Source organism: Rhinolophus hipposideros (genome assembly GCF_964194185.1).
Source record: "Rhinolophus hipposideros genome assembly, chromosome: 3".
Taxonomy (NCBI): domain Eukaryota; kingdom Metazoa; phylum Chordata; class Mammalia; order Chiroptera; family Rhinolophidae; genus Rhinolophus; species Rhinolophus hipposideros.
The window spans coordinates 12,443,171-12,467,015 of NC_138049.1; the positions used below are offsets into that span (position 1 = coordinate 12,443,171).

General features: G+C 40.5%; 1 protein-coding gene across 4 annotated transcripts in view; it reads left to right on the forward strand.

Moving 5' to 3' along the window:
- Window positions 1–13,951: 13,951 nt before the first annotated feature.
- RGS17 (regulator of G protein signaling 17) overlaps window positions 13,952–23,845 on the forward strand; it is a 90,607-nt gene continuing 80,713 nt past the window's right edge. For 2 of the 4 annotated variants that reach the window (XM_081030917.1, XM_081030920.1), the window contains exon 1: window positions 13,952–14,093. The gene's annotated coding sequence lies outside the window, so the exon portion shown is untranslated. Of the gene's footprint in view, window positions 14,094–16,075; window positions 16,169–23,845 lie in introns of all 4 variants that reach the window. The other 2 variants (XM_081030918.1, XM_081030919.1) reach the window with 2 other exon arrangements.

Consider the following 23,845-nt stretch of genomic DNA (forward strand, 5'->3'; position numbering starts at 1 on the left):
TACAAGAAATTACTTATCAGAGTATATAAAGAATTTGTACACATAAGATATTGAAAAAGAGTAAAGTGTGCCAACAGGACTTCACTGAAAAGGAAACTCAAATGGGCAGGCAGCAAGTGAATTTGCCAGCTCCTTTGCATGAAGTTGAATCCACGTAACTGAGTTTCGGCGAATAGGATGGGAGGCAGAAGTGATGAATGCCACTAGGATTCTGACAAAAGAAGAAAATGAAACAAGAGGAAAGGAAGAAGAATAAGAGGAAGAAGAAGAGATGGAAAGAGAAGAAGGAGCAGGAGGATGAGGAAAAGCAGCTGCCATCACCCTCTGTGATCCTCCAGCTACCTTTGCCTCTGGTGTAACAAAAGTAGAGGTAACATATCCATGATGGCAGGGCTGAAGGAAGGCTCCTTGCTACCATCTTATATATTATTTAAGAAATGGAGAGTTCAGGGTTTATTGCTGCAGCATAGTCTACCCCTAACCTGACTAATATGACACTCAACAGAGTTTAGCCACTTTTTCGACATCCCACTTAATGACAACTGCAACCCTCAAAATGCTCTGCCTCCTCCTTTTCTTTAATATCCAACATCCAATCCATCCATGGTTCTGAAGGCTGTCTTCAGAAAACACCCAGAATCTAACTTTGACAGTCATCTTCCAAGTGACTGTCATTTATCACTTGAGTTACTCCAAGAGTCTAACAAAGACTCTCTGCTTCCCTACTCATTCGCTTATAGTCTCATCTTAACACAGCAACCACAGTGATTCTCTTGAAATGTACGTCACAATTTCGAACATGATTATGTCAGCGGTGTACTTGTTTAATATTTCCCAAACATCTCCTGAAGACCAAATAGAAAAGCCAGCACAGCTAAAGACAATGTGGATAACAGACCCTGAATATGGGTACGTGCTGGTGACAAACAAGCAGCAGGGCCACAGCTGTGTGACAAGGGAGCAAGAAGTGAAAGATAACTAAATAGTTTAAAAGTCCCCCATAAACATGCACCTCAAAAGGAAAGGACTTACCTAGGAGGAAATCTGGGATGGAAAAAAACACACATAAAAAACAAACAAACAAAAACACCAAGAACAATTAGTGAAATTAAGAAAAGCCTTCACAGGCTCAGAGTTGCAGATAAATGCCCCAAACCACCCAGATGTGGGAAAAACTAAAAAGGATGTAATGGTTCCAGTCTTCAACAAAATCCCACAAATATGCAGAAAACGCCTCCGTCCTCTAGAAGGATGGTGTTTCATCCTACATGAAACACCCAAACTGAGAAAGAAAGGAAACCTGTTAATGATAAAAGAGAAATTCTGAGGGGCTCAGAGAAAGGAAACCCCAGGAATGGATGCAGTACTTTGGAACGCAAGGATTGTGGACCTCAGGAGCAAGAGGCAGAAAAGTATTTCTAAGTCAGACATAGCTTCAGGAGGGCATATTTTGAATCTTTATTGGTTAAAAACAGAGAAAGAAATTCTTAAACTGTGATACAGATAAAAGCTATTCTGGACTGCATTTCTCCTACTACTTCAGGAAATTTCATCTTATTTTGTCCCTCATTCAAACATGAAGAACCCCTATCCAAAAAAAGTCTTAACACCATACAACATTATTACAATGCAAATATAAATGAGGCCTTAATAACATTAACACAAACAATGAGAATTCACCACAAAAATGAGGTCACAGAGCGGATTAAACCTGCCAGGTAATGTTTTAATACTAGGAAACAATTAAAGCTTTGATACAAACAGCACAAATAAGAAGTAGAGAAGCTCTGAAGAAATTAATAGATACCAGTAAAGAAGCAAGAAAAAAGAAAAACACTAATTTATAAAAGAACTAAAAGATGCAACATCTCTGGTTTTAAAGACTGAAGACAATCTTAAGCCTAGGGATGTGTGGCCTCTAGAAACTGGAGAGGGCGAGGCAATGGATCCTGCCCTAGAGCTTCTAGAAAGAAACAGCCTTGTCAACACCTTGATTTTACAGCCAAGTGAGACCCATGTCAAACTCCAAACCTGTAGAGTGATAAGATAATATATTTGTATTGTTTTAAGTCACAAGTTTGTGGTGATTTATTACCTGAGCAACAGAAAACGAACACAACATACATGTACCAAAACTCCTCTTTAATGTATAAGAATGAATTAACACAAAATGCAGTATCACATAGTATACTCAGAGACTTCTGAGGTACTTGGAAAAGTGTTAACTCTCAAAATGGCAAATATATGGTTATTTTTATTTTATTAGTGTTCATTAAACTATGCATACACTCTTTATTGTGAATGATGTATTTTATACATACAAACATTTTTAAAGACAAAAGCAGGAGGCTAGGGGTACATGCTACAGGGGAACGTCATCTTCAGTACCCTAAATGGGGACATCTGCTTAGGCTGTTGATTTGCTCATCTGTCCCATGACTAAATGGGTGTCAACGCTGAGAGTACAGGTGACAAGACGCGTTTCTGCTGTCTCTACCCTTTAAGATAGTGAAGTTGTGTGAATGTCTCATGATTGTGTGAACATCATGAAACTTAACTATGAGCCAACTTGCTGGTGTCCCAGCCCACTTGGTGGCGACACTCCAACCACGAGTCTGTGGGGAGACCACCCGTGGCAGTGTCTGGTGTGAGGGCCTATGGAAGAGCTGGGGGGCAGCAGCTGATCTCAAATAAGGGCCGGTATAGAGGGAGTCCTGGCCCCGCCCCCTTAAAACCGGTGCGTGGGCTCACACACAGCCAGCATCTGGGCATCTGCCATAGAAATGAAAATGATAGCCCATTAATGTCTGTCTCCAAAGCACACACAGCCAACAAGAAAAGAACAGTGGCCAAGACCAGCTAAGTAAAGAGATGTTTGCCCTTTTCTCTACATCTCTTCTCCCTGACTCCCTCTGACCCAGTGGAGCTGGCTCCTAGCTAGAGGAGGTGGGGGAGGGAGTGACACAGCAGGCTGTGCCCAACCTTCATTCCAAGTCCTCTGTTCCAAGAGTCTGTCCTGCAATGAGAAGAAAAAGAGTTTTGAAAAAAATAGTAAATTAAAAGTTTAAACTGCGCCGGAGTGAGTTTAATAATGGAAAGTGACCAGCTAATTATGGAATCTCCCCAAGACATGATCAAGGAATGGCAAAAGGGATTTGATACAGGAAGTTTTAAGACTGTAACTGAAAAAGAAAAATTGTATCAACTTACTATTCTACCAAATTGATAGTGCTAAAAAAAAAAAAAAAAGTTACGTAGGTAGGGAAGGGCCCACAGATCCTGTGTAAGCAGGGAAGTATAATGTTCAAGTGCAAAGAAGGTGGGGATTAGAGCCCCTACATCAAGTGCCATAGCGCTGCCACTCTTTAACCCTTGTGGTGCAGGGCTGCCTGCGGGGTCTCAGCTCCCGCTCCCCACATAAGAACGCAGAACACAGTGAGGCCAAAAAGGAACACCCACGGAGTCATAGATAGGGGAGTCATACCATAGTCTCGCTGGCAGCTGGGTTGGAGACACAGGAAGCAGGAGCCACACGATCCGCAACCTGCCATCTACTTATGTGCCAACCAACCAACCCCACTTGCTAACTGCAATCTGTGCTTCCTAGCTCAGCCACCATCTTCTTGCTAGTCCCCATTTGCTGTTAGCGTAGCCAAAGCAGTTATATTAGTGGCCAATGGCTCACTGGTTAAAGCTGACGGCCAACTAGCCACGGATGATGGCCATCCAATCACAGTTAATGGCCATTTACTACCTGAGTGAGCACCTTTCCACGTGAGGGTGAGAGCCTGGAAACTGCACTCCTGGCTCTGTCCCCACAACCCTAGATAATTTATCTAAGCTTTGGTTTGCTATTCTACAAAACATAGAATACATCTAAAAAATAGTATACCTGTTTGCTCAATTTTAAAAAAAAGGATAATAACAATACCTATTTTATAGGGCTGTAAGGACTAAATCAAATTATAGGCACAAAGTAAACACCAGAGTGCTTGACACATAGTGAGAACTCATTGAATGTGAACTTTAAGACTGCCTGGAAGTTAAGGAACTCGGGAAGACTTCCTGGAGATAGTGACACCTGATCAATAAGAGTCAATCTAGAGACAGGCCCAGCTGGGGTGCTGGTGATAAGGGATGATGGCGATATTCCAGGCAGTGGGAACAGCATAAGCAAAGAAACAAAGCAAGAAACAGAAGCTCGCCCACTCCTCAGACATCACCATGGGGTGCAAACATCTGTTATTGCTGAAGCATACATTGTTGGGGTGGGGAGAGTCTGAAAAAGGGAGGTGAGTACTAGGTCAGGAAAAGCTTTGATTACCCTGATTCATATCCTAGCTCTGCATCCCAGAAAAGGCCCAAACTCTTTAGTTATTATACATACAAGGCCTTTTTAGTTCTGGCTCCTACCTTTGAAAATTCAGAAGCTCTTGCACACTGACAAGTAACTAGATGACTCTAACAGGACCCAAGCTTTCCGAATTCATGAAAGGTCTCATGTTGCTGCTCTGCTCACGCTCTCCTCCATGCTCGGAACAGTCTTACTCCTCATCTATGTGATGAATTCCTTCTTACAGATTTAATTTAGTTGGTGCCACCGATGCGAAGACATCATTTTTTTTATTCAACAAATGCTGATTGGGCACTGTGTGAGATGCTGAGGCTGCACTTGTGAGCATGTGAAGTCCCTGCGCACAGAAGGGGAAAGACTCCTAAGAGAGGCGGTCACGTAAATAAGCAATTACTAAACAGGGTTATGACTCAGATCAGTACAGGGCGCATTGAGAGCCTCGGTCTCCTAACCCAGGCCCCTGGGATCAAGAAGTTTCCCTCAGGTCAAGAATTCTCCTCTGTTCCCACCGCACCCACTTAGACTGCTGGGAGAGGAAGGAGGAGTCAGAGAAGAAAATGAAGACATACTAAAACTCATTGTGCTTTAGTATGTGTCAGAAGCAGTGCTAAAGCATTTCCCTTATGTAATCCCCACAACAACCCTAAAAGACATCTCGTTATTAATTACTCCCATTTCAAAGATGAAAAAAACCAAAGTAACTTGCAATGTCACTCAGCTAGTGAGTGGGAGAGACAAAACTCCAGCCGCCATCAGATTAACTCCAATTTCAGGCCAAAAAACAACACACCATGCTCTGTATAGTACCAAAATGTGTTTATTTTTAAAACGTGATTGTAGATTGAGGGCAATTACCACAATTCACTGTAAATACTGTTTACATGTCTGTCTGCTTCTTTAGCCCATTCCTTCTAGAACCTGGGAGCTCTTTTAAGGCATAGAGAATAGCCTATATATTATTCATCTTTTATCTAGATGTCTTAAAGTTCACACTCAGTAAATGTTAATGTGAATGCATAAATGCAGATATGAATGAATGGATCCTTCAGTGAATGAATTACCTTAAGAATGGGAAAGAACTGAACACATGGGAAAAGCCACAGAGCTTTAGAGGATGGTAACAGCAGGTTAACAGGCAAAGGTTCAGGCCAGGATGGCAAATTGTCAGCATTCGAGAGGTCCAACCGTAGGCAACAGGCAGATGTCCTGGCAGCTCAGCAGATCTGTGTCAACAGATTTGGCAGCAGGAAATAGATGGACAAGCAGGCAGGCCGCTAGTTGGCATCAAGGGTTTTGGAAGCAAGTAGCAGGTATACAGCCCTAAAGCATGACCTCATCCCATTTAAGCACTGGAGAAATAGAGAGGCACTCCTATCCCAGACAACGAAAGTAGGGATTCAGAGGCAAAGGCAACAGACAAAAGGACAAGATCTGAAGCCTGGATTCAAGGTCAAAGCTGCAGCAGCTGAGAAGTTGATAGATGCAGAGCCAGCAGGCTATGCACACAGGTCTCTCTGTACTGCCTCTTTCTGGAATCCCTCTTGCTCTTTGGACCAAGTGGCCCTGCAAGGACTGTTGGTTAAGCCTGTTGATAGTAATTTCTTGGTCTCAGCTGTGGGGATAGGCAAGTCAAGCCCATTGTTATTAAAGGACAGTTTCTGTGGTCAGGCCAAAACCAATGGAGTCATCGCTGATTCCTCAAAGTCTTTAATGCCACACATCCAAACAGTCAGCAAATCCTGTAAACCCTACTTTGAAAATGTAGCCTCATACTACTCCTTAATAATTCCACTGCTATGACTCTGGCCTGTGCCACCAGCATCCCCCACTTAATTTGCAAGAGTTCTTAACCACACTCCTGGCTCCTGTTCTCGCCCCCTCAGGCTGGACCCAGCACAGCAGCAGTGTAACCCCATTCTCGCTTTGCTCCATTTTCTATTTGGTTGCTGTCTTTTTCTTATTGATATTTAACAGTTCTTCACAGAGTTGTGTTATATGCACATTGCAAATAATCTTAACGAAGGTTGTGGCTTATCTTTCATAGCTCTCCACTCAAAACCGTCCAATGGCTCGCCAGTTCACCCAGAGTAGTAGCCAACGTCCTACAAGCCAACGAGCTACAAGGCAGCACATGATCACTTTCTCTTTCTCTCTCTAACCTCATCTCACAATTCCCCCATTTGTCATTTCTTTTCTGTCTTTATGTCTGACATACTCTCACCTCATGGTCTTTGCACTGGCTGTTCCCTCTCCTAGAATGTTCTTTCGCCAGATAGACACTCACTCAATCTCTTGCTTCCTTCTCACCTTGACTCAAATATCACCTTCTCAGTGAAGCTTTCTTTGCCACCCTATGTATAATTTCTAGGCCCCTTCCAACTCACATACACACATATTATCCTCTGTTTATGATTTACTCCCCCCCCCCAATACTTATAATTATTTAACCTGCTATAAATGTCATTTATTTTCCTGGATTTTTGTCTCTGTCCATCAGTAGACTATGAGCCCCAAACAGGCAGGGATTTTTGTTTCATTCCTTATTCTATCTCCAGTGCCTGGAACAGTGTCTGCCACATAGCCATGTAACCAATCAATGCTCACCATACATCAGCCAAATGAATTAAGAAAGATACAGTTTAGTACATTTACGTATGGAGAAGATACTGGTTACGACTTATGACTAACTAAAACTGAAGTTAATTTTATTTTAATTTAAATTATAGAATCAATAAAATTGAGACCGATACCACATGTATGTGTGTATATAAATAATGTACACGTGCGAGCGTGTGCGTGTGTGTGTGTAAGAGAGAATCTTCTCATATATTTAGTAGTCATGTTGGCTTTTTTAATCAAGGAACTCTTCAGAGCCTTTAACATACCAATGTATTTATCAAATGCCGAGAAATTTAGGTATCAATTTCCATGATCACAGCATATTTACCAAGTGAATTCATTTTTCTCAGAATACCAATTTTGGATGAAAAATAACAGTTTGACAGTTCTTTAAGAACGATGGTTCTGAATATATACAACTTCCCTTGTTGCCCCAAATGTACCAACAGCATATCAGACGTTGATAATAATCACAATAATGATTAATCTCAGATTTGGCCTCAGAATCCTATCCAACACATTACTAGTAGCAGTCGATTTGAGTTGGTATGGGGATGAAATAAATTAGCCATACCAGAGACTTTAACTGTTCCCCCTGTAGCCACAATGTAGCCTCAACCTACATTTAAAACTTAATAACTTTATATAACTTTAATAACTTTATATAACTAAACCATACTAATTAAGTTTTCCTATACGTACCTTGTAATTCTCACCGAACCAGCTCAGAATCATGATACTCTACTGTGATTTCCCCCCCAAACATCTCAGTATATACAAATGGTCCCCATTCTTTGCACATCACTCAAAGGGCCACTGTCATCTACAACCACTGAGCTGAGCAGGATCTCTCTAGCCTCTGTGCTACTCATCACTCGATTCCTAATGCTCTGATTCATCTATGCAGCCTTCACAGAGCCCGGCAGAAAGCTTGCATATTGAAGGTAATTAATACTTTCTAAGTAGCTACCAACGAAAAGTATAAGAGTACTTTTTGAACGTTGTATTCTAAATCTCTCCTTCAGTGAATTTCTATTACAAATCTGCAAAGCCATTCAAAACTAGCTCCATGTAATACAAAGAAACTTCTCAGGGTATGTACTTCAACAGGCCACTTTGATCATTTGTAATTTTTATGCTGTTTGATTTAGAGTTCTGTTTACAAAACACACAATTTCCTTTATTATCACTCTCTGACCTAACTCCTTGAAAGAAAAGATCATACCACTTTATCTCAAGTATTCATGGTACATTTGTCTGGTATTTGAAATTGATTTCTTTTGGTTACTTCATGTATATAAAGCCTACCTCACTTGGTTTATAAATTTTCAAAGATAGGAACAGTATTGTCTACTCTATTTCTACTCCCCACAAAGCTAGGACTGGCACTTTCTAAGAGCTTTTTAAGAGTGGGTAAATGACCGAATGGATGAAACTTAAAAAACAGGCTCTCATATTAGGTATGAGTATTAGGTAAAATCTACTAAAATTCAAATGTGAAGACTCAGATGAGTCTATAAAGAACTCTCATATGCTACTGTAACATATTCATAATGTGAAAATGGTTCACAAGAAATCAAGAAACAGATAGCCTTTCACAAAACTTTTACAATGTGAATATAGATCTTGTGATTTGCAACTTAAGGATATTTCAATATGGAACTCAAAAATTAGTGACCTGGGCCCTTCTAGATATGAGGCATCTTTAGCAAACTATGCCTCTCCACACACATACACACAAAGACCTTTGTGAACTTTATACATCTCTGAACAGGCTCTGCCGTGAACCAAAACATAGGAAATAGGTGAGGGACTACTGTGAAATCTAGACCACTGCCTCCCTCCACCCTTTTTTCCATTAAACCTTGGAGGTAGGTCTGACAAAGCAGAAGACTATTTCACAACCCAGCTATTATCATCTAGAAACCTTTAAAAAAAATTCAAGATAATATAACATGGACGCTTAAATTCTGGATTTTTTCCTGATCACATAGAATCCGAACATAATAATTGAACATTATCACGTTCTCTAGCTGAGATAAACATTTTTCTATTTCTTCATGGAGAAGCAGAAGATTGTTGCCCAATGTTATGTGATACATCTGTTGAACCAAACAGAGTGCAAATATGCAGTTTCCATCTAACTGAGCATTTGTATAAAGTACTTAGATTATTGACTCAAGAACAACTCTATGTGGGTGAGCCATTGTGGAAATGTATGTTATACAAAACTGGGTAACCGACAAAAATCACATGAAGGTGTTGGTATCTACTTCTATGGACACATTCAATTACATTGACCTACAAACGCACTAATGCTATTCTAAAAGAATAATATTGAGGCATTTAAGTTCAGTGCTGGTAAGTTAAACAAGGGAACATTAATAACTAATGACTTGTTAAAAATAAAGTACTTATAAAATATGAAAGTCCAATAGCATCTTGTTTTATATATTCAGGAAGTAGACTACCTTTTCTTTCTTTTCTTTCTCTCATCTCCTTCAAATATTGATAAAGAAACACAAGTATTTTCCATCTAAATCAGTTCCTTCAGAAGAACCTATTTCTAAGGTTTGATCAAAACCAGTTGAAAAAACATGATAAGCCCTGTTTACTAAAAGTAAAGGAAAAAATGTGTTTAAGCAGCCATATTTCAACTATCCCTCCACCCTTTCCTCTGGAGGAGTTTTTCTGGATGGAGCAGTCGGGGGTTTCTAGACGCAAGTAAATTTCTTTCTTTTTCCTCTGCTTTTCCAAGGTAAAAACAGTTTTGTTTTGTTTTTTTTTGTTGTTGTTGTTGTTGTTTTTTAAACGAGCATGTAAGAAAAGAGAGAATGAAAAGATGCTACACAATTACTTCCTGAAATAACCTTTCCAGGGTACCAAACTCACTGAGGTAGATTCCAGCTCTCCCAATGACAAATACCCAGAATTATGAGTAAATGTATTGTAAGTATGTTGATGTTCTGTCCTTTCCCAGTATCTTCTGTCTGCAAATATCTTGCCTGCAAATCTCCTGTCTGCCTTACTATGAAGTCACTATACCAAAATCTGCTGCTGTACCAGATTCTCTCCACTTGAAAACACATTCACACAGTACGGAAATGGTCATGATCAATGCTGCTTTTCATAGTTACCACACAGCTGTTCAAGGACAAGAGGTCCACTGAGCTCTGAAATTCTGTACCAAACAAAAAAAGAAAAAAGAAAAAAGGGCATCCCCTGGCTAAAATGCATTGAAATTCATTTCTGAGTCATATATAATAATTTTATATAACGTTTACACTTTTTGCTTGTAACTTGAAGACATACCAACAGGCATATAGTGGGCATGAATAAGTTTACTGAATTGAATTTTTGACCCAGTCATCATTTGATGTCATCGGTGTTGCACATATTTCTGAAGACCCAGATATGCACATGGACTGCAAATAATCACTCTACGAGGTCAAGGTCATTAAGCTGTGGTCAGTCCATCCACCTGTTCAACACTCAGATCATAGGCAACATGTCCAGTTCCTAGAACACTATCATTGAAGATTCTCGTTAACACATAAAAGATTACACAACAAACCACAACCATGAAAGAAAGTCACCAAGAGATTACACTTGACTTTGGCAAGTAAATTATTGGCAGAATAGTCAGGTTATCATGAGTGCAAAAATTTGCTCAAACAGCCTTTATTGCAATTAGGGAAGTTCATGGAAGTAAGGACCTTTTTTGTTATCAAGTATGCTTGTTTTAAAGATGGTTCTAGGAACACTACTTTGGCATCTAGTTTCAAGATGCACCATTGCACGGAGCCATCCCTGACAGGATGGGCAGATGAAACAATGCAGTCTGTCTGCCCTTGTGAGAAACAACACATTCTGAGAAGCAGCAATGAGGATCCAAGACAAAGAAGCATCACAGAAATAAAGAACACATGGTATTTATTTTCTAAGCATGTTATTTATTCATTCAATCATGCATTCATTCACCAAATACTTACTGAGTATGTACTAGGTGCCAATGCTAAAGCTGTTCTAGACACTAGAGATAAAACAGTGAAAAGTGCAGGCAAAGCTCCTGAGACACTTGCTTCTAGAGGGGGGTTAGGGGATAGTAAACAAGTAAATTAAACGTTAGTTGATTCAGATGGTGAAAAGTATTTGGAAGAAAATAATGTAAGGGGATCCAAGAGAATAACTCTGGGGCAGAGTACATTGGGAGGTAAGATAAAGCCTGAGTAGGCTCAGCAAAGACCTGTAGGATACTAAAGGAGCCTACTATGGCAAGATCTGGGAGCAGAGGCTTCCCAGACAGAAATAACAGCAAGTAGAAGCTAGACTTACTGAAGAAAATACAAGAAACAGGCCGATGTGGCTCCAGCACACACAGCTATTGTCTATGGGAGCCTTTATAAAGATCTATGCTGGGACAATATTGCATAGAACCTGCTAGGCTGTTGCAGGGATTAGGGGTTGTATTGAAAGTGCAATAAAAACTCATTGAAGAGTTTTAAGCAGAAGCATGTCATGATCTGGTTATGTTTTTTAAAAATCACTGTCATGCAGGGTGTCATGCGGGGTCTCTGGTCCCACTCCCCACATAAGAACACAGGACATGGTGAGGCCAAAAAGGAATATCACTATAGTCTCACTGGTGGCTGGGTTGGAGACACAGGAAGCAGGAGCCACAGGAAGCAGGAGCCACAGGATCCGCAACCCACTGTCTGCTTCTCTGCCAACCAACCTGGCTTGCTAACTGCAACCCACCTCTCTGCAATCCGAAATCCACATTCCGCACTTCCTAGCTTAGCCACAGCAGTTATATCAGTGGCTAATGGCTAACCGGTAACAGCTAATGGCCAACTAGTCACAGCTGATGACCATCTACTACCCGAGCCAGCACTTTTCCAAGTGAGGTCGAGAGCCTGGAAACTGCTCTCTGGGACTCTGTCCCCACAGATCACTCAGCTGTTGTTTGAAGACTGTGTTGTTTGGGGCTGTGGAGGAAAGGCCAGCTGGAGGCTTTGTGGTAGTTCACGTGAGCGATCATAGAGGTTTGGACCAAGGTTATAGCAATGAAGAGGGAAAGAAGTGGATGAACTGGGAACATGTTTTGCAGATAGAGACGCAACATGAGTTGCTAATTAACTGGGTGTAGGGGTAAAAGAAAGACAAAATTAAGAATCACTGTAACTAAGGTTGTACACCTGAAACTAAGAATATTGTGTGACAACTGTAATTAGAAAATTAAAAAAACAAAAGATAAAAAAACGAAAGAGAATATAGACGACTTCTAAATTTTTGACTTGAGTAACTGAGTGGAACAATTTGAAGAGGAACATGTTTGGAGGGGGTGGATATCTGGAGTTCTGCTTCTGAGATGTCTGTTAAACATAATAATAGTACCTACCTTGGAGAAAAAATAAGAAACGTATGCAAAGCATTTAGATCAGTACCTAACACACAGTACTGTTCACTAAATATTAAGTATTATAATTATTCTTCAAGTGGCATTGGAAGAGTATTGAGGACATAAAAGAGTTGTATGAGAGATCAGGACAGAAGATATAAATCTGGGAGTTATGTAGAATTCAGTGCTGCTCAAAACATTTTTGAAGAAAGACCTTTATTGTTAATGCATCATGGGACAATTCGTTTGTAAAATCCATCAAAAATGAATTACTGTACAAATAAAATAAATCATACAAAGTACAGCTAATGTGCTTGGACGTCCAGGCAATGTCAAATTGCTATAGAAGTTTCTAAATCTTACTCTCAATTTGTGTACTGTACTTATCTTTCATTACAGACCAATAAGGACAACTTTGTAGACCAACGCCAGACCAGGAAACACACTTTGAAGAGCACCAGTACTCAAAGCCACGATGGAGCTCGAGAAAGGAGGCCCCTGGGGCAAACCCTGAGACATAGTTACGTCAAGTGGGGGGAGGGGGCCAGGGGGCCAGTGTTGGTAATGCCAACACTGTTTGACTGTATGAACTCACAAGCAAAGGGAAATCATACATACTACTTACAAGTAATCAGTTTTAATAGGTATAAGAAAAAAGTCTCATCATTCCTCCCAAGAACTTACTCCTCTTCCCACAGATGACACATCTGAGGAAGAGACACCCGCTTCCCTAATTCACCCCCCACACACTTCTCCCTACTCCTCAGTGGTGCAACGTAGCGCCCATGATGCCTTCAGCATCCAAAGCGCGGGCAGTAGCAAGCTGGGCTCCGCTGGTGAACTGAACAATTATCAGACCCGACAGCTACTGAGCCTTCCCCGTCCGGGAAGGATGCTCCAGACCCCAGGCATCCACACCTCGGTCCATAATCCACGACTCTTGCCTTCTCTCACTCACAACCCTGGCTCCAGCGGTCCCCACGCCTGAGGCGAACCCGTCCCAGACCCAGAGCGTCCGCAACCCCGGGGAGAAGGGTCCCATTTCTGAGTGAGGACGTCCATGAAGGGAAGAACTTTCCTGAAAGTCGAGCCTTTGGTAAGCCAGACGTGCTCCACTTCCCATTTCCTCGCCCGCCCGCCCAGGGACTGCTTCCTCCGGGACCCCGCCGCGGCAGGCTTCGGGTTTCAGGCATCCCCGAAAGCGCAGGATAAGGGAACCCGGGCTACGCGTGAACGTGCAGCTGGGAGGGCCTGGCTGCCACAGCCTCTCTGATCCAGAAGGATCCCAGGTCTCCAGGCTCCCGCCAAGCTCCGCACCCACGTCGCCGGAGCGCGCAGCCCCGCCCGAGACACTCCTCGCGGCCCGCGCGGGACCCAGGCCCGCGCGCAGGGGCCGGGCCGCCCGGCGAGGGGCGGGGCCGTGACTCACGCGGCCGCGCGCGGGGGAACCCGCCCCTCGGGCCGAGCCCCGCGAGGGGCTGCGCCGGCCCGTGGGGCGCATGCGCTGTGCCGTGAGGCTCCCGCTCCCTCCCCGCCCACCGCTCCCCGCGCCCCCCCGCCCCCCGCCTCCCCTGCATCCTCGCCGCTCTCCCTCTCTCCTCGCCTGCTGGGTGCTGAAGTTGGACGGATGGCAGCCCACAGGCTCCGCTAGAGGACCCAGCACCTCAGCCTCGCGCCCCCGGACCCATCGGAGAGCTGCCCACCCCTCCAGGCTCCTGGGTAAGATGTTACCACTGAAACCGAGCGGTGCTAAGTAAATGACAGCAAAATGTCTGCTTTGCACCAATGGATGAATTTTTTAAAGGGGGTGGGGGAGGGAGGTGAAGGCAAGAGGGGGCGGAGAGTGCAACTGCCTTTGCCCTGGCGGGGGAGGCGGCCGCGCGGGGGTCTGGGCGCCGCTCGCGGGGCTGCTGGAGGGAGCGGGGGGCGCGCGGCAGGTTTGGGAAGTTGAATCCCGCGTTGCTGCCTCGGCGCGGTCCGCTCGCCGCCCCCCAGCTGCTGCGGAGCGGCGGGGCGAGGGTGCTGCCCGCCCAGGGAACCCGCGGCTGGGTTCCCAGCGGAGAGCTGAGCGCCTTGGGGAAACCTGCAGAGAGGGCCAGGCCGAGGGCGGCGGACACCCTGCGGGGTCGCGAGGTCCCGCGGGATTTTTCCCGTTGGTTGTTAGAAAACCGAATGTGAAATTAACAGTGTACAATCGGACCGATCACCTCGGGTGGTATTTTTTTCTGTCTTTACCTTTGGAAAAATGCACTATTCAGGTGGAGAAGGTGTAAAAATGGGATTGCAAAAACCGCATACCTTGAGCATCTGAGGTGTTTGTTGTGAGTGTCGGGGTTGGGGGTCTCTTTTGTTCCTTCCCCTCCTCGTAGTCGAAGGAAAAGGAGTTCGTGTGTGCACGGCTTGAGGTGGATTCCTAGCCACCGAGGGGGCGAGGAGGAGGAGCGCCCACCCAGCCCCTGGCCGCGGCCGAGGTGGGTGTACCCGAGACTCTTGCTGCGGGCGATGAGGATTTTTTTCATTATCGATGGGAATCAGTTCAATAGCTGCCTCCTCGCCCGCCTCCCGCTTCCTCTCCTCTCCTTGTGCTGCGGCAGAGGCAGGGTGCAGACACTTGGCGGTTTCCTCCCCTTCTTACTACCGCCCTGTCTCCGTGAAAAATGTCGGAGGACCGGAGGATAGCGGAGGTACAGAGCTGGCCTCGGAAGACGCGGATGTGGAGATGCTCCGCGCGAGCGGGTGGCTGCTGGCAGCGCGTCCCGCGCAGCCCGCGCCATCCTCCGGAGTCACTAGGCTCCTGGAGACAGCAGGGATCGCCAGGCCAAAAAGAAGCTCGCCCTGCCGGGACCCGCCCTGCGCCCTCCGCCTCCATCCGGAGCCGGGACACTGGCTCACCTGGGACAATCTCAGTCGCTCAGGCAAGGCTGCCTCTGGCTCCTGACAGAGTTTTCCTAACCTCCCTGACCCTCTGATAAATGCTTCCTTCTTTAGGAGTCACCCGAAGGTTTTTCTAGAGAACTTTGCAAGCTTCCCATAGCTGTTTCATTTTAAAAAATTGTTTTACAGCAAGATGATTTCCATCATGGGATGGCTATCTCAAATAATATGTAAAGCGAAACCTTATAGTTTGGTTTCCATCTAGAATGAGCATTTCTGAGACTGGATGTCATCTGCATTTCCGGCGTTCATAGTACTGGTTTTCCGGGTGATGAACCCTCGTTTAATTGGAGAAATGAGAAACACTTTATATTTTTGTAATGGAAAATAATGTTTTCCTCCTGGTTTCATAACTAGACACTGTGTGTATTAAATAATTTTGAAAACTGAAACACTGTATGTAAATTGTATTTGTTTCTGAAGTCCTTTGTAGTATCAGTAATGCATGAAATATACATTGTGGCACTAATATCTAAGGAAAAGGTGATTCCTACGCATCAATTCAAAGGACTGAGCCATTGACTTCTTCCAGTTAAGTTAGTATTATTAAGCTATTTCTGCTAGCATGAGTTAAAACAGCAAATAACACACCCTTAGGAGAGTAGATTTACTCGCTATTTTTTATCATCTTAAAAACTATATTTAGAGAAACCATGGAAGAGTAATTTATTTGCGATTTGTGGAGGTGAGGAAATAAAAGCAAGTGTTTATTATTACAAAGTGATTGGATGGCATCGTTTATTAAATAAAATCAATCTCCATGGCAGTGACACCTGATCTCAGAAGCATGGGCACTCATCCTGAATTGGTAGTCTGAAAGATTCTGAAAACCACTTGATTTACAGAACAAACAACATAAGGTGGGTGTTTTGCCAATTTCTACCCGTTTAGTTCTGGTTCCTTAGCCATTTCTTGGTATTTTGTTTCTGTGGAAAGGAATTAACAAGGAGAATTAATTTGGTGTCCTTGTTCAATTCTTAAGGCATTCAGCTTTTCCTTCTCAAATACATAGCTCTTTGTTTTTAGGGTCCTAATATATTTAATAATTTAATAACGAAAGTCTAATTCACTATCATTTGTATGAACTTCTTAAACTTCTGAAAAATAATAATAGGTAACATTCCTTAACATTTCCTTGGGCCAGGGACTTTGTAGAAAAGGGAAATTATGCATATTCATTTATAATTTCCTTGTGTGTGCATGCATGTGTGAGATATATATATATATATATATATATATGTGTGTATATATACATATACATACATAAATATACATATATATGTATATATGTACATATATACACGTATATATGTGTATATATATATATCTCACACACACATGCACGCACACACACACACACACACACACACACACACCAGAGGTGCCAAAAAATGTATACAAGTGGACTCTTTGGTCAATGTTGCTCAAGCAGTAGTTCGCTGTAATCAGAAGTGTCTGGACACTGATGGTAACCACTTTGAACACCTCTTGTCATTGCAGAAGTCAAATGTGACTTGTATTCATCTTTTATTATCATTATATACTGAGTATTACTATTTTAATAGTTTTCCTTTCTTAAAATGTGTATACATCATGTTTTTGGCACCCTCTGTATATACATTCTTATCCATTTGACATTATTGTAACAACCAAATCTAAATCTGAATTAATAAAAATTCTGGTTAACTCATAGACTAAAATGTAAGAAAACATTTACCTTGTAATCTACAGTTGTAGAAATAATGGCTTTCCTGTTAGAAGTCAATTTGCTGAAAGACATGGGCTTTTCTGAAAAAGTGGAAGGTGTGCATAGACAAAGAGGTATGGAGCCAAGAGGGATGGGAATCCATCCAACCACGTTTCTGTTGAGAGTCCCTTTTCTGCTGGTCCAGCTCTGCACTCCACGGTGAACATGTTGCACTTTCCAAGAGTGCAGATGCAAGGACCATTGGATGAGCATAATACTAGGTGATGTTAAAAGCATTTATTTCATCCGATTACTACAGGTTACATTTAAGTACAAATGCATTATAGAGGCTTAAAATTGTATGACATTTCCAGAGGGGTGTCTGGGATCCTTAGGAATATTATACGTTCTTATGGAAAGCTCAAGAAAACCAAATAATCCTTTGATGTAGGTAGCCAGGACTCTTAGTGTGAGATTGATAGATACTCTCACCTTCCCTATCTCTTCCCACCTCCACTTACCCCTCAAAGACTTTCCTAATATTCAAAGAAAGTCAGACTCCTGCTATTGTACCAACACCTAGCACAACATCTAGCAAAAGACAGGTGTTAAATAAGTATTTATTAAATGAATAAATTTTGCACAATTTATATGGTTCACAAAAGGCTTCTAAGATTTGGGATTACATTTTTGAAAAGAATACTCATGTTTATTACCAAATACACTAGTTTGATAGCCTAAAGATCATGTTCATGGTCCTACATCTTTTGAGGGAGCAGTTTTTAGAATTGTCAGTGTGTGAATATGCACATTTTTAGTATAATTATATTATTGATTTGTTTCCAAATTATTAAAGCAAGAGATGCTCATTTTAGATTCCCTCGAACAGATTTTAAAAATGTATAAATCAAAGTTTGAATTACCCATGGATTTTGAAGGCCTGGATGTGATGAATATGAGCCTTGGGTCAAGGTGACCTTAGCTTGTGCCCTGGCTCCTCCATTTAATAGCTTTGTCACTGTGATCAGGTTAGTTACCTGCTCTGAGCCTCAGTTTCCTCAGATGTGGAACAGGGATACAGAGCGACCTCCTACAATGTTTGCAAGAATAAATATAATGCAATGTATGTAAAGTGCTGAACGTGTGCCTGGCATGGAGTGAGTACTTAAAATTACCCCAATGCCTAAAGAACTGCTATTGAAAATACTAGGCAGGACACCACCAGTTCATTTCCAATGCATACATGAGCCTTTTTTTCTTTTTATTGGTTTCAGGTGTACCAAACAATGCAATAGCTAGACATTTACGCCCCTCACAAAGTGATAACCCCACTCCCCCAATCTATTACCCCTCTGACATCATATATAACATGGACCTTTCTTTTTAAAGAATTAGAATATTATAGACTTTCCTAATATTCAAAGAAAGTCACTTGCTTTTTAAAATATTAACCTTTGTTGGTGTTTCCCAAAAAATTAAAACTGCTATTTCAATATAATTTAGTGACTACAAAATAATTCATCTTATGGATGTCTTAATTTATTTAGCCATTCTTTGATTTTTGGATTTTTATTTCCACCATTTTACTGTTCTAACCAATGTACCTCCTTATTCCTAGGTTTTGTATGTGTATAGCACTTTTTTCCTTTAGACTTGATGCTTAGAACATCTAGTACTTGCCAACATAATATTATCTTTTTAAAAATATTTGCTAACTTGATAGGTGAAACTATATTTTTCAAACTTTTATTTCTTCGATTATTAATAATGCTGATTACATTTTTGACAGGCTTATAAGAAATTTGTCTTTAAGAATAGCTTGTTCGAGTCTTTTGCCCATTTTTCTATTGGTATTCTGGTACATTTTTTCTTAGTTATTTGAGTGCTAATGTTAATTCTTTTTAAAAAAAAAAGCAAAAGCAAACAAACAAAGGAAATGCTTAGTGACAAAGAAAACATGTGGCAAAGACTCCAGAGTTCATTGTGGGTGAAACAGATTCCAGCTCAGCTGGAGTGGAACAGACATCATCAGAGGCTGGAGGTAGGACAGTCATGGGACTAGGTCAGCTCTGGTGTCCACAGCACACTGTCACCTGTCACCATGCCTGGGCTTTCCAAAGTGCACAGCTCCTTTCAGAAACCCAGAATCAGTTAATAGTTGGGGTCGGTCATTTTTCTGTTTTGGCACTGTGTACAGACACTCACATCCAGATTTTCATGGATTCTGTTTGCCAGTTGCCAGTGTTATAGGAGACCTTTTGAGTATTCTTGAGATAAATGAAATTAAAGGGAAATAATCGGAGTAGATGGAGGTCCTACGGGGCTTTAATTGAAATTTCTCATCAGAATGAAATAAATTGCATTTAAATACAAAACCCTGTCAGATTAGAGTCATATCGTCTCTCAAATTTGAAGCTGTAAGTGAAATTTAAGTATTTAAAAGGTGAGAATCTAATCAATTCTCTTAATGAGTTCTGTATCTGTAGTGTTTTACATGATTCAGTAGTCTTGTAAACCCCTGATTTTGACTTTTTAAATTCTGTGACTTTTGACAAATTTGCTTTCAAAAACTTAAATATTTAGTTTGAAACTCTATTAAAGTCCCTTAGAGATTAAACTACTGAGAAAGTGTGAAATTAGATAATTATTGCTGGTTCCAGTTTATCGAATTATAGTAAAACCTTCAAAATGCAATGAAAGTATATACTCTTTTACTATTATTAAAACAAACAAACAAACAAAACAAGAAAAATTTAGTAATTCAGTATCAACTAACCTGGAATTTATAATGATAGGAGGCCCCAATAGGAGAAACAGTGAGTTGTGGTGGGGAAAAAAAAAATCATTTCAAGTAGAACTGGATTAGAATTCTTGCTCTACTATTCACTAGATGGGTAGGCTTTTTCATTAAATAATATAATGCTTTATATTTGATATTCTAACATGAGTAACACGCATCTAAAATCTTTCTGAATTTCTTTAACTTTGTATTTGAGATTAAAAAAAAATTCCCGTGTCAATAAACATAATTTTATTATAGACAATGAAAGTGTTTCACAAAGCAAATATTTACTTCCTTGTGTTAGGTCGCAAGCTTTGCACAGTACTGCTCATTGGCTATTGAAATACAAAGGTTATAATTCAAGAGCCATGGCATTACTGTAAAACAGACACAACTCAAGGGAAATTATGACATAAATGAAAGGAGCAGGTAAATGTCTACTTCATTTCTTCAATTATCTTGGGTCTTCCCAATGGCATAGTAAATTCAATCTAGTGATAACTCTTTTGTGAAAGATGACACCACTGTCTCTGTTTATTTTTAGTCTCAGTGAAAGGTGTAGTATGAAGGGCTATCCAGTCTAGAGATTTTATAAGTCAATTGTGGTCAATTAAGAAGACCTGTTTCTCACAACTCTCCTAGTTTTTCAGATTTCAGTTAATCAAACTCAACAACTGTTTGAAAGTCTGCTATATAAAAAGGGGCAAAATATATGATTTAATGTAGAGGATCTGAAAAAGCATATGGAAAATTGCCCTTGAAAGAAAGGGACTTTAAAAGTCGAGTATGTAATTCGGTAGAAAGAGCCCAGTTTTGGGTTCAAATAACCAGGGATTTAGTCTAAGCCTTGTCGAAACTTGGTATTAGTATCTGTTAAATTAAAGACTGGTTGTACATACCTCAAAAATGTTGAAGGTTTCAATGAAATGTTGTCTATGAAAATGCTTCATATATTGTCAAGCACTATGAGAGTGTTAGATACTGCACTCGACTTAAATAATTAAAATCAATCCAAGAAACTTTGTGTAAATAAGTGTTTGAAGGGATTTGAATTTCTTGCCAGTTTTGTCCTAATGGCTTTTATTAATGTGGAAGTTGTCCTCTGTGTGTTTGTTCTGTCTTATCCTTTCCTGACAATCTTGTTTAACTAACCAGTAACATGAGCATTCATTCGTTCATAAACATCCTGGAGCACTTACTATGTGCCAGGCTCAGGGATGAGATTTTTTGATGCAAACACTAATTAAATATGGCCTCTTTCCACAAGGAATTCACATGTAAGCTTCTTCAACTGATTATTTTGCTTTTATCTAGTGAGCACTGGTTATTTTAAGTTTACAAGTCAAAATTAAACACCACCTGAGAGTAATATGCAAGGATCTCCTTAGGATTTAGCAATTTCAGGCTAATTGATCTCAAAGTGTAGATGTCCCTACCGCTAACAAAAGCTGCTAAGCAGAGACTCAGATAAGGGGAAGGGAAAGCAGGAAGTGGCTTTGCTGGTGGATGATTTAACAACCATCACCATGTCCAAACAACAAGACACAAGAGACTCAACCCTCTTTGTGAACCCATACCAACTCCCAATTCTCCCTCATTACAGTAAAAAATATATATACACAATGTGCATTGTGCTTGTTCTCCCCTCACTCAAAGGCTAGTGAGAAGATCATTGTAATATAATTGAAGCTATATTAACACTTTGGAGAGAGGGTGAGCAAAGGGAGACAGAGGATGATACCTCCACCCTGACTTAGGATCTACTTTCCCAAGCAATAAAAATATTAAAAAGTTTTCTCCCAATACTATTGCAGTTCCTTCTTTGGTAAATAATCTTTTTGCAATATAGTAAATTGGCCAGAAATCCAAAATACCCTTTTCAGATAATTTTTTTTTTTTTACATTTTAGAGAAAGAAAACCATTTTCAACCCCTACTTGTGGAAATCACAAGGGTGATTTCTAAATCTAGCAACTACTAGATTTATTCTGATGTGGGAAAACTTTATATCATTTATAAGATCAGGGAAAAGACTTCAGTCCTTTCTAGCAAAATGTTGTACATATACACTTAATTTGGCTATATGTATACAAGAATGAAAACATTGCCATTATGAATGAATTAACTTGAAGGTAAGCTAAGCTCTCGTTTCAGAAAGCCACTAAATATAGCTTGCTCGTCATTAAAGCTTTAGCTGGGTTGTTAATAAGTAACTGTACCTGCTAATTTGAGGTTTGAACCTGTTTCTTTCTCAATTTATTTCTACTCTGCACTACCATGGAGTATTTTACCTGTGACCTGTTGAATTTAGTATGATCAAAACTCCCCTGATAAAAGCAAAGGAAAAACGAACATCTTTTATGACAGTACTAAAACATATATGCTACAAAGCAGAACAGTGACCTGTACAATTTACAAACTGTTATGACTAACTGAATGCTCTATTTTGAATTGGAGTATTAAATACTCTAAAGTGGAGTATTATATACTGTACTGTGAATTGGAGTATTACTTTTTCCCTACCTGCTGTATGAGCAAAGCTTGATATTTTTCTTTTCCCTTTGTCTCTTTTCATTAGTAGTATATGTATTATTTCTAAGTACATAAATTGAGGAGGAAAGAGTATCAATTCTTTTTGTAACACTTTACAGAAAATAGGTGTTTATGTTATTTTATATAACTTTAAGGTAGCTACTTTTATTCCCCCTAAAATTTAAGACATCTCAGGAACTCAAATGTTAAATGTGTCAGGAAAAAAAAAAAAAAAAGGAAAGGAAAACAACTTGCTGTTTTATTCTCTTCTGATAATCAGGAATAAACTGGCCTGATTGTCATGTCTCTGCTAAATTATGAATAAATAATGTTGGCAAGTTTAATTCAAGCTATTAGAGCCCCTGCCTTGTTTACCTGCTCATGTCAAAGTAATCTGAATTTCTGCTATTGAATAAACATTTTAGACTAAATTGCCTTTAGTAAATCCAATGTCTAATGACCCACCTATATTTAAATAAATAAGGATGTAGTTGAAGAATACTTTTATTATACATACCATTTTTACTGTTGAAAACCAAGACATACACCGGTATCAGTGTCTGAGTGTATTGTGTGTTTCCCCTTTTTGTTCGTGGTTGATAGCAGGAAACAACTCACCTGGTGCCTATGTGATCCTAGCCAGGCAGTCAGAAGGAAGAGATACACACTTTAGAATACAAGGGGAGGTACCAATGAGATAACAAGGAAAGCCAAGTAAAACACAGGATGGCTGGGCTCAGAATACAAGGCTATTAGCTTAAAACTCGTTATATCTTAAAGTATAATATCATTCAGTACATTATTATATAACTACTGTATTATGTAACCACTTCCAGTTTCATGAATTCATGTGACCTAATCTTAAGAAGATAATTTTTTTCCCATTAATTCAGTAATTTCATTGACTGAACATCTGAGTAATGCAAGTGGTGTTTCATGAGGTAGAATTTCATTAAATAAATGTTAACTCCAGGAAGGAAAAAAATGTGAAGCACTTTTCTTGACCTGACAGAGGTTATGGTAAATAGTTGAAAATTCTTGCAGGCAATACCAGGTTTCAATCACATTGATGAAACAATTTGCTCCAACTATATTTTAAATGTAATTCCTCCTAAATTAATCTTAAATAAAATCTGTTTCATTTTTGTGATGTAAAGAGACCCCTACAGTTTGCTTTAAAATACCAGCAATGAATAAATGCACAAGCTAAGCTTTGTTTTATTGAGCAGTTCAGTGACTTAGTGTCTAACCTGTTTATTAAGACTTTGGGGAGTGAGAGGTATGCTTGGAGAAGCTGTCTGCTCAGTGTCACTGAGATTGTTTTTAAGGGAATGTGGATTTATGGCTTAGTAGGATCCCTGAAAGTAGTTACTCAGTGAGGCTGCTGATTAGAACCAAAATCAACGTTGGCTCTTCGTGTGCTGGCCTTTCACCACTCGCCCCAGGAGAGTTCTAGGCTGGTGAGACTTCAGGGAAAAAGAAGGTCATGTGCTTAAGAGCAGAGCTCAAAGGGTGCAATCCAAAAAAATTAAATTAC